Here is a 12,500-nt window from a genome sequence, read left to right on the forward strand (position 1 = left end):
AGAAGGAGTTAAGAAGCATTCAGTGGTGAAAAATATTTTTCAGACTATCTATCCACACTTCGTGAACTTTCCTAAAGGTTCAGTTGGAGTTTTAGGCACCGGTTCAAGTAGCCGCTGTTGGATCCAAATAACTTTATCCAACCTTATTCACAATCTGGCTCTAAAAATTCTTTCAGACCTGAAACATGAGATACAAACTCACAAGCCTGGGAATGATTTATTTGTGCCAATTCTTTCAAATACATTTGATTTTAATTTACAAGAGCACAAGAAAAAGTCGGAACTTTGTGGTTTCCAGTGGTTTTAATATGAAAATGCGTATTACAGTTTTTCTGGCATTTAGCAATGAATTTAACTGAGGTGCTGGGAGGGAAAAGGGAGAAATAGCAATTTTTAATTTACTGTACTTTTGGATGAGGATTCTAGGTAATAAATTTGATCTGATGAATCAATCTCTCTTTTGAAAACAAAGAGCCTTTAACTGTTTACTCGACAGACTGCAGGGATTTGGGGAGAGTTCTTGCTGCTTATTGGGTAGATAATGCAGATTGCAGATGATGTGCAGATGATGTGCATTTTGATGAATATTTTCCCACTAGACTACAACTGTTTCTATCTATTAATTTAGATCTAATGGGAAAAGCGTGTTCCTGGGTAGTTTTAAGCTAGGACTTTTTAAACAGGTAACGCATCGTGGATATGTTTTTCTGTCTGCCTGAGATCTATCCCTGAAAATGAACTTTTAAGTGAAGGTGACATCTGAGATTCCTATCTTCCAGCTATCCCCAAAGAAATCACAACCTGAGCGAAACCAATGCTCGTGTTCACACCCGGGCGCCTCACTTATGGCTGGCGAGGGACAGAATATTTACGTTTTCTTGATCTTTCCCTTCGGGTTGTTACCGGAGTTAAAAAATGGGGTGGTGGTGCCCGTGGTGCTTTTGATGCTAACAACGTATCTCGAAAGTGGATGTTGTTCCCTACTCTGCTGCAGAGGTGATAACCACAGGCATGGTTACACCTTAAAAATGCCGTTATGAACACGCAAAGTGTTCCATGCAAAGCTTCAGCACAGTATCCTGACAAGTATGATTATTTAGCTAAGATAAGTGTTCAGCAAAATAAAAAATGAATGAACTAAAAGCCTTAGACTCAGTTCCAGATCCTTTAGCTGTTGCGAGCTGGTGCAGTTCCATTTCACACAGGGAAGCGCTGCAGATTCGAACCAGATGACGGTCTGGCTCTCGGTGCACAGTCCTGCAATTTCGAATTGCTTTAGAGCAATGTCTTAAACTGATTTCTTAGGTGTGAGTTTTGCAAATTTGGCAAATTTTGCTGTTTTGAGCTTCTTTCTAATGTGTAAATGCAAATATGTGTGAAGCTGTCAGGAAAAGCCATTCATTTCTTCTTTCCTGGGGTTGTCTTTTGTCTTTATCACTAGGCGAAGATGTTCAAAAGAATAGTGAGAATGTCAGGAGCTTCTCCTGCTGGAATTACATTGTAATAAACTTACATTACTAACAAGACTTTAACTGGAATATATATTTAAGACACCTTTTCAAGGGCACAAAAGCCTATATCCCAGCAACAAGAAAATTAAAAGATAAAGCCAGCGCCTGCCTGCTCGAGAAACTTCTGCCTGCCTTGCTTTATCCTGAAGCGATAGGGTGACTGAGACAGTCTTTGGGAATTACAGCTGCCATTGAGAGCCAAGCCAAGCCTCGCTGTATTTCAGAAAATGAAAATGATGGAGCCCCGGCGGAGGGAGGGGCTGGATCCCCAGGGCATCTGTTTCCCATCAGTGTCCCACCATGCTCGCAGGCTGGCTTGGCACTCTCACATTTAACCTTCCCGGCAGGAGGTGGACCATAGGGCAACAAGGCTGCGGAATAATGAAACAAGAGCGGAGTGTGGTGTACAAAGCCTTTGTGAGCAGACAAGTTGAGACATTAAACGATCGGGGTCCGGAGATATGAAAGTTCCAGATTTTTCTCCCAAGCCCCCATTAGGCTCCCGCGGAAGGAAGAGCTCAGCAGGCAGAGCCGAGGCCTTTCCCCATCCATCCGTGCCTTTTTGCCCACTGCTTTCAACTATTATAAAGATACAATTACCTTGGGAGACGGTGGCAGTTCAGTTGATTAGCACGGTGAATTAAAAGAATGAGTCACAAATGACATGTCCAGCTCTTCTCTACTAGTCCTTTGTATTCCCAGAGTAGCTCACCCCTGTTGTAAGGAGGTCAAAAATTAGAGAGAGATAACAATTTTCAAGCAGCTAGCACTTAGGAGCAGAATTAACAATCATTCTGTATGTAATTGCCAGTTAATAGTAAATTGCCTTCTAGACTGTAAAATGCAATATAAACTGGTGGGCACCTAAAATTAAATTAATGAGGTATTTGCTGCATTTAAAAGCGAATAGTGCAAATTAATAACTGGGTACAATACTTGTTTTAATATATATCGAACGGTGCGTCGTTTGCTTGTTTAATAACAATTTTAAAAGTGCTACCTGAAAAATTCCCTATCTGTCTGGGTAAATCAAGTGGTTTGTGCAGATTGTAGCCATAATTTTGCTGGTAAAGTCTTCCAGGTTTCTAAATTAAATATCGGCGATTATTTTTTAATTAGAATATAAGCACTGCAGTGTTATTTGATTATGGCAAATTGTGATTTGTATGGTTCTAAGTGAAATTATGTTGCAGATAAAATCGCACCTTTATACACATACTTTAAGCTCTGTAGATTCTGTTGGTTTACTTTGAGTGGCAGTACTGTATTTACAATGTATTTGTGCCGCTGCGATACTGTTTTCTCTAAGTGTGTATTTGGCATAACGATTTCCTAGTGAATAAAGGAAGTCTAGGCCGACCCGCTGTATGTTACAACAGTTTCAGAGAACGCGATTCGGCACTTGGAACTTTTAACGCTGGCTGCTTTCACCCTGATGTTTCTGTTGCACACCCTTATTTTGACAACAAGTCTTGCTCGGTTAAAGAAATGACCCAAATTGTCAGGAGACAGCGGATCATTTGCAGCAGCCTGTACCCGTTTGCTGCGCGAGGTCCTGGCGTTCACTTGCAAACGTGTCCAGAGCAGGGAACGTGTGAATGTTGAATACATGGAACCATTCCCAGGTCTGCAGTGCATTTGCTAGATGCGAACATAAAAATGGTTATTTTGCACAAAGACTTGCATTCAATTTTAAAGCTTATGAAACCATTACTCAACCAGCAATCGCTCACAGTTTGTGTTCCTTCTGATGGAGCATTTATGGTGCGGCTGGCACGGCACCAAGCAGGGGAACCCTCTTTCCTCACCACATTGTCCACATTTCTCCATTTGGCTGGTTTTTCCCTCGGTTTGATCCCTCGGCTTTGGCTGGGTTCCCTCGCTTCACCCCCGCTCCGCAAGATCTCGTGTTCCTCAAGTATTTTCCAGATCTTTTGTGTGCATTCAAATGGGATTCTGTCAATGGCGCTGTTACACTGTTTAGAGTCAATAGCTCCCTTCCATCACAGCCAACACAAACTGGCTGTCTCATAGGTCAGTGCTCTTTAAACAAATTACTTGTATCCACAGAGCAAATGATTGTTAATTGCCTCCCACAAATCATACTATTTTTACTATGCTAAACTACATGCTAATGCCTTAGTTAAATTTAAATCACCTGATTATTTCTCGTACATATTCAATTATTGTTCTTAAGTACGAAATCTGTTGACTTTGCAAAACGATAGCTAAAAATATACGTAACGGATACAGGACTTTATTGGAAAGCCTTAAAAAAAAGAGTACTGTTACATTCATTTTAATGAAATCCTCAGTATTTCCAATTCATATATATTGCTTTTTTTTTTTTTTAAGTGCTGTTGTCTTGAAGCAACTTACAGTCACTGTTATTACAGTATTGGTTATTTATTGATCAGACCTTGTGTCAGTATCGGCTGTTAGCAAGCTGAAAAAATTCAAGGCAGAACAGATATTCTTGCCCTTTCTTTGAGATTGGTCTTTCTAAGTCAGTCAAAGTTAGCATTACAGAGTCAAAACCAGAAAGTGTCTCTGCTAATAAGTTCAACCGCTTTATTGCACCGGAATAAAATGTATTTTTCTTAGAACAGTAATGCTGAAGAGAGATCGCAGTTAACTGTCTTTTTTTTATAAAGAAGGTTTTTCAGCATGACACACATTTTTAATTAATAGGGCGATGCTAAACATACAGAAATGATTTAGTAGCATGAAGTCAACAGCATGTTGGATAATGTATATTATATAATAAGTCTTTTTTAAACAGTAGCAATTCCAGGTTTATCAGGGTCATTGTTGTCCCCTTTCTTTTCTGTCTCAAAGGAGGCCAGAAGAATGAGACATACCATTTGTGCTATTGCACAAGTAGACTATTTGTCCTAATCAGTGACACCCATTTACTAGAATTGCTTAAAATGAACTATACCTCATACAGAAATCGCACATTTAGAGTGTTCCATTCATCATCTGAAAATTGAGGGCCAGTAAACTTTTCTGTTCCTCCAGCGGGATCATAGACATGCATCAAAATGTTAAAAAATGATTGGTGAGAGAGAACTGTCACCCATTTATCAAGGAAAAGGAACATTATTTGCTAATTTCCCAACCAAGGCAGTGACAGGGTGCTTCGTCTTTAGACCCATGGTGACCAACATGGCCTTTTTGTTATTAGTACAAGTCAAGCGCTTTTTGGCTGTTGCTAACAAGACACATTTGTCTATCATCAGAGAGTGCTTTATTTTTTTCCAAGTAGCTGTGACCAAAGTCTGCTCCCGGTGCCATGAGCGGCTGCACCTCGCCAGGTCGGGGTAGCACCGAGTCACGGCAGGACTGATAAATCACAAAGTTTCCGTGTCAAGGTGAAGGTATTGACTCTGCTGTACCCAAACTGACAAAACGTAGCGCCGAAGCAATGGCAATTCATCTTAAAAAAAAAAAAAAGGACAAAAGGGTCATCTCGGCTTCACGTAATAATCAGGAAAATTTGGGTGCTGAATAAGACCTTTACGTCGTTTTGTCTGAGAAGGGGGGGGAAAATGCTTTTCTCCTTTTTTTTTTTTTTTCTGTATGTAGTGTCTAGTTAAATAGTAAAATCAGTTTCATGGATATTAAACTGTCTAACTCTATTTTTGTTTCTATAAATTTAGCTTTATTGCTATTTTTTATCACTATGGCCTGATTGTAATACTCAGGCTAAAAACTTCTCAAAGTTTCGAATCGAAGAAAAAAGGTGAAAGGAGTGGAAATAACATATTTCACTGAAAACGTGCATCTTGTTCTTGTCTTATGAAAGCAAGGTAGCAGACAGAGAAATCTGGGTTGCACTGGAAGATATCCAGCCGACTGCCTGCTTTGGGCTGGTTACTGCTGTACAATACATGCCTGCACCAGCATTCCCATTAAATCCATTTGTACCCTCAACAAAGTGCTGTTGAGCTGAAAAGAAACATGTCCACTGACTCCATGGCCTTTGCATTGAGTCTAACATAACATGGAAATAAGGAAAACACCCAGAAGCTCAGGGTTAATAAGAATGACGAGTTTATTGTATTTCGAAACATCTTATACTACTGTGTATTACAGTGCTGCTGCTGTAATTTAAAAGCTTTGTAGTGTTTTCATGTCAAACCTTAGTTGCTGGGAAGTCTGTGTCTTATAGAGACATTGTTTTGGCCAGGTGATCTTCAGGAAAGTTGGTTTAAAGACACCAGCATGGGCCTGAAGACGCATGTATTTTTTTTTTTTTTTAATTAATTATCATAACTATGGTAAATGCAATTTGCTAAAGAAAAAAAACATCAAACTGTGTTTCAAAATTATTTTGAATGGCCATTATTATATTTTAAAACAATTTCTAAGACGTTGTCCATTATGTAGCTTTGTAATAAAACCTAATGTATCTAAAAAAAATTTTAAACCCATTTCGTAAGCATATGGAATACAGATATTGCCACAAGAGTTGTTAGTCAATGTAGTTGTTATTCACAAGCTGAATATAAATTACTGTAGATGACTATTGATTTTTAAATACACAAACTTTCATTGAAACCACGCAAAGCTGCGTGACTGGAAAAGCTCCGGGATAGATGGTTGTTCCTCATCGGGTGTTTGCTGGAGGCCGGTGGGCGGTTCCCAGTACAGGCTCTGGTTTGGAACGGTCCCTGCTCCTTGTCCAGCAGTCCGGAGGGATGCGGATGCTCACACCACCCATCCGCGCCTTCTGCAGTTCTTTTTTATCCCAGTCTTTTATGAGCTTGAAAGTTGCAGTCTAGGACTGGATAGTTTTGTATTTTTAATTACATTACTTCCAATACATACAATTATCAAGAGGGGAAGGAAAGGAATTTTTTTTTTTTTTTTTTTTTTTACACTATCTTGAGAACATCTCTTTAAATATGAATGTGCAGTATGGCTCCTCAGAAAACTTTTCCTTTTTTTTTAGTCTTGTCAGATACCCGAGTGAAAACCTCCAGCATTTTCAGTTTTTTGTAAGCCAAATAATTTTAGTATACAAAAATATATTTATTTTGTATACAAAAATATATTTATTTTGTACTATGGAAATATTTTTAAGTCATCATTGAAAACTAAACTAATAGTTTTACACAATTCTGAAAAAACAGAGTACTAATAATATGGGCTTTCTATTTATAATGTTGAAACATCCACTGTGCTTAAGCATTTAATAAAAATTTTTTGTAGACTCATTGAATTCAGTTAGTGATTTGAGGTATTTTTTCCAAAATCCACAGGTAATACAGAGATTCCACGACTTTGAGTAAGGTATATTTTTGTTTAAAGTTGTTCTATGGCAGAGGAATATTGTTGTAAAAGCCACGTTAGATGACATGAAGGATCTGGTTATAAATCCTATTTGTCTAAATATTACATTAAAATATGGCAGTATTATATTCTTACGCTGGGTGATCACTACCAAATATGAATGGAGAGAAGTTGCGCAGAATACCGGCTCTTACAGATGTTTGCTGAAGCATCACAGATTTCATAGGGTTCTGAGAGGGATAAATACCTTTGAAGAGCTGAGCCAGCAGAGACAGGCAAACCATCGGCTTTTCCCTTTGCTGTGCTCAAGCAGAGTTTTCAGCAGAACACCTGAAATTCTTGTGTTTCGGAAGATCCACAGCCCTGGGTTGCGCATCCTCAGCCCGCAGAGCATCAGTACCTCCTGGGGTTCCTTTGGCAGCTGCTGCCCCTCAGCTCCATCAGCTCTTTGGGGAGGGGCTGCAGCATCTTATAACCCAGCTGGGGGGCACAGGGCTGGTGCTTTCAGCCAGGAGGAGTTTCTGTACTCACAGCCTCCAGTAGCACAATTTTCCAACTTTTGTGTGTGTGTGGAAGCAAGAGGAGGGAGATGGACCCACACAGATCTGCCTGTAAGAAGGTATTTATTCAGCTATGAGGTCTAGCAGAGGAATAAACTCCCAAATAATACAACAAATATAAAAACAGATGCAAAGCAAGTTTATCTTAATTAGTAAAATACCTTGGAGTATTAAATAGTTGAAATGTAATGTTTTGCTGCTTTGATGTAGTACCACAGTAGTGAAATGCTTTACCAAATCAGCAATATGCCTCATTTTTTAGAGTAGAAAATTTTGCCCTGCTAGTCATATCACGTTGTTTTCATAAAATACCATGTTTTATTATAGTTACATATGTATTAGACTGTGGTACTTCCTTGGCATGACTGGAGCATTTACTATTCAATATCACATGGGTTTCCTTTCCCTCTTCACTGAAATCCTGCCAAGCCCCCGCTCTGCAATGCTCCATGTTAACTACTGGTAAGATCTGGCTTCTTACTGGTGGGATCCTTAATTCCTCATGATCTGCTCTTTTGATCTATGTTTAAATCCCGGTAAATTTGTAGGTATTTTACATGGCAGGCTGTTCTCCATTAGACTGAAATGAATGATGTGGTCTGATATGATAACTCAGTTAACCAATACACCACGTATGCTGCGGGTGGGTTTACTTTACATGGTTCCTATTTGCTACTTCATGCTACCTCTTAAGTACATTTTTCTAATCCAGTATCACTGACTCTAAATATCTGTAAAAGCAGTAGAATGATGTTTGTACAATTCAGTAGGTTGGGTTGGTGCCTTGGGATGTCCTTGTAGACTTGAGGGTCGCTCCTCCCCATAAATCCATCCATAGTGTTGCTCTCCAGGGCCCAGACACATGGTCCATCTAGCCAGAAACCCATCCAGTGCCCTCAGGGGATGCTGTGGGGAAGCGTGTACAAACAGCGGGTGTATGAGCTCCGGTCCCTTGTGTACTGGGGAGGTGACGAGCACCCCTTGGGTAGGGGCAGGAGTGTGGAGCTTGCACCAGAACCGGGTGCTTCCCACACAGTTGCATCAAATTCATGTTGACTTTTCAGCATCTCTCTTTGAGGCGGGTTGCTTGGTATGTAAGGGTCACTGAACCCAACAGCTGCCTTATGGAGAGGACTCCTGAGCATGCAGCATCCTTGTGCTTTGGACTTGCCTTGCTTCAGCCTCAGCTGTGCCAGTGGAGGCAACGGGCAGCATGGGCAGGCTCAGAGAGGGCGATCATTGAATAGTTTGGGTTGAAGGGACCTCCAAAGCTCATCCAGTCCCCCCCTGCCATGAGCAGGGACATCTGCACCAGCTCATGTTGCTCAGAGCCCCGTCCAGCCTGGCCTGGGATGTCTCCAGGGATGGGGCATCCACCACCTCTCTGGCCAACCTGGGCCAGGGTCCCACCACCCTCAGCGTAAAAAATTCCTTCCTCATGTCCAGCCTGAAATGATGGATGCTGGCAGCACTGTGCTGGAGAGCTGCAGGACTCTCCCCATTCTATAGTCCTGCCTTAGCTTTTATACACAGAACCTGAAGTCTGCTGTGTACAGGGCTCACCCTGTCCCGGAGGAGAGCTCTGAGGAGCTCAGCGTGGCTGCCCATGCTCCCTCACTTTCACGGCGTGCTGCACCGCTGCAGTGTGTGCCCCAGTTTGCTCAAACTGCCCCAGCCAACACAATGCCTTTTTATTTGGGCTGCCATCTTGCTTCACCTTTTCTTTTTATATATATATATATATATTTTTTTTTTTTTAAATTCCTTTTCTCCCTTGCTTTCTCCCTCTCATTCATTCATTAATTCATTTAAAGTAAATTTGTAACTATTATGATGGTAATGACTTTTTTTGGCAGACATAAGAGCTTGAAAAACAATTGTTGTCGGGAAAAGTGGAAATGGAGGTGTCCTTGCAGAACCCAGGGTCACGCAGATATTAGTGCTTCACTTGTGACCGGGTGCCACCTACTGAAAGGGCTGCTGAAGAGCCCAGTCCTGCAGTGGGACAGTCTGGAGAGGCCAGGAGGTCCCTGAGCACTGGCTGGGTGGCGAGTAGAAGGGCTTGGGGTGATGGGGGCTGGAGCCCCCCATTAAGGGCTCCCCATCAGACACTTGTTGGCAGTGAGGGTGCACCAGCCCTGCAGAGCCTCCACTCCCCTTGAAGATTAGGGGGCAGATTATTAGACATATAGCATATCTAAACCTTAACTTACTACACATTTATGGAAGATGCATGTTCTCTGCTGCTTTGATAATTATCTGGCCCCGCGTCCTGGCTTTCTTCCTTCCTCCCCTCGTTCCTCTGTTCCTTCCTTCCTGCAGGAAGAAGGCAGTGGTTCTTTTGATAGGTGGCTGGAACTGGCCAGGAAGTGTTTTCCCTCATTTCTTCTCCCAGCCCACTTTTTAGTACAAAATCTATTCTGATGGAGATGTTCTGACCTACTCTACAAAAGGATCTGAAAGGCACAAGCTTTTCTTGAACTGAGTAAATTGACATTTGTCTTCAAAGATGTAAAAGCTACGAATGAGTGTTCCTGTTCCACCGACTTTTGATACACTCTTTTAATATTTCTTTGCTAAGTTCTGCATGATTTTTGGGTTCCCCATGGGATCTTATCCTCCTCAAGGCTGGGCACGTGCTGTGCTGCTGCACGTAGCGTTCCTCTGTTGAGGGCTGGATGCAGGGGCTCCAGGTTCATCAAGGCTATAAAAGCCATAATTAAAGGCATTCTTTGTGAAAGGTAAACACAAGTGTTTGAACACAATCCAGTTGTTGTCAGCAAGGGTATTCTTGTGGGTGACGTTGCACTCTGGTGCTGCTATTCCCTGCCAGGTTCTCCTGGATGGGAGGACCATCCATCCCTCCATCTGCGCCTGCAAACCTCATCACAGGTGTCAATGCCTGGGCTGGGCTTTCCTTTGCCATTAGGAATAGAAAAAAAAAAAAGGTGTTTTTTCCAATATTAATATGAGTATTTTAAGGCAAATTCTATACTGTTATCTGATTGAGCGTAATTATTAGCTGACCTGTGAATTTTAGGCCTGTAATTGAAACGAGTGCCATTGTTTCCCTTTCTGCTACCTGAAGGAAAGATGGGTGATTATGAGAAATCAGAGAGATAAAGACAAAGTTGTCGTTTTGATTTTTTAATGAAAAATCTATTTTTAGTTTCTTTGTGGAATGGGAAGAACTTAAATGCCTTTAAATTTTTTTTTTTTAATTTTTTTTCAGTAAATAGGTTGTCCTTAGTAAGTCCAGGGATATTAGTCCTGCTTCAACAAGCAAGAGTGCCTTCTGATGAATGATGTGTTCAACCCCTCCATGCCTTTGTATTTCCTATGCATTCCACAATGCTTGGCTCACCCTGCCGAGTTCTGTGATTGAAATTCATTGCCAAATTTATTGAGAAATTAATGAGAAAAGCTGCAAAGTATTGACTTTGAGAGGAAAACACAACTCATCTTGAATGAGGAGGAAAATGCAGCAATAATTTAGCCACTATTGATTTTGCCCTGTCCATGTATTGATCTTCATTTTACAATATTAATTTGCACCTGCAATCGGCTGCAAAGGGAACCGATTTCATTTCTTTGCAGTGTTAATGTGCAAAGCATTAGGTGCTCTTAAGAAGTGGTGGTATTACAAGTCACATCGTAAAGGGTGATTTTTTTTTATTTGTGCTTGTTACCGAAATAGACTAAAAATTAATTTTTTTGTCTGACAAAATATTAAAGTGAAAACCCATCTCCAATGTACACCTCCTCTCAGCCCCGTAGGCTGCTTTTCATCTGGGTGAGGAACAATCAGCAACCTGAAATTCCAACCACTTCTCATCATCATGCCCATATCAGTTCAAAGTTCATGAAATTTCTATGAGCATTGATCTTTACCCATTGATTTTTTTTTTGCAGCAGATCTTTGAAATTTTAATTTCCCGAGCATCTGAATTTCTTATAGATGAAATGCACTTGGTAGAGACAGTTGATGATAAAGTGGTGAACTTAGCATCATTTTAAAGCCTAAAAAAGGAGAAAAAACAGGCATTTGCAGACTTTGTATAATGTTTTGAGGTGGAATGATAAAGGTGCTCTGATAGGGGTGAAGTATTCAGCAGGGAGTTAAATATCAATTTTGTCTTCAGTGGCCACACATTTTTAATGCAACTTTTTATACAGTCATTTTTGAAAGAAAAGCTATCTGGAGAAACAGCAGGACTAAGAGACATTCTTCACTGCACAATCATTTGCTCACAGCAGTCTTTATCACCTGGTCAAGTTCACCTAGTTACTTATCAGTAGGACATTTAATAACCTCAAGGTGATATAATTGCTATTGGCATTTTTCCCCCTTGGATTCAGCTGGTTAATGTGTAAACTACTTGTCAGCAAATAGCACTTTGTCACTGAAATCACTAACACCCTCTAGAGGAATGTCTCTGTATTGAGCAATTTAATTTTACTTTATTTAATTTTTACACATTACAACCTGTGTTCATTCAGGCACGTTGAAGGCTTGCAGTCTGCTAAAGCAGGGTGCGGGTGTCCCTGTTAGTAAAATATACTATATCTTATTTAACAATCCCCATGGCTTAATTGAAGCTCTCTCTTGTCCCTCAGAAAAGGAACTGCAGATGTTCTTATTATGTAGTTATGCTGCTAATGTGAAAAACTGCCTCATTACGAGGATCTGTTTGTAGCTAGAAAATTACTGCATTATGACAAATGCATGATTGGGAAGTTACAGGAAGATGATCATTATTGAAATGAAACTGGAACTCATTTAATAGCTGGAACCAGCAGCTGGAATGAAGCAAATGAATGTCTTCCTGTTTTTATTATTGCAGGCAGGTTTTTCAGTCAGAAAAAAAAAATTGTGCCAAATCGAAGGGCCACAGATCTACCTCCCCTTGCTGCGCACTCGCCAAAAAGGACAGGGTTGTTAGTGCTAAAAAATGCTCTTCGCCTGTGTTTGCGCCTTCTCTTTGCATGTTTAATGACGCTGGCTTTGAAACAAGGCTGTGGATTTAAACACGATCACTTTAAAAGTACTTAAGCGTCTATCAGACCGCTAGGCCGGCTCGCCCGTCCTGCAGGCCTCGGTTGTGTTGCACCAGTCAAGACATGGCTGTTG

At 40.8% G+C, this 12,500-nt stretch overlaps 1 protein-coding gene across 26 annotated transcripts in view; it reads left to right on the forward strand.

Annotated features, from left to right (window-relative positions):
• Positions 1-12,500, forward strand: part of EBF3 (EBF transcription factor 3) — a 124,842-nt gene that overhangs the window by 92,871 nt on the left and 19,471 nt on the right. The gene's annotated exons all lie outside the window — the stretch shown is intronic.

The sequence above is a fragment of the Caloenas nicobarica genome, chromosome 7 (genome assembly GCF_036013445.1).
Source record: "Caloenas nicobarica isolate bCalNic1 chromosome 7, bCalNic1.hap1, whole genome shotgun sequence".
In the NCBI taxonomy this organism is placed as follows: domain Eukaryota; kingdom Metazoa; phylum Chordata; class Aves; order Columbiformes; family Columbidae; genus Caloenas; species Caloenas nicobarica.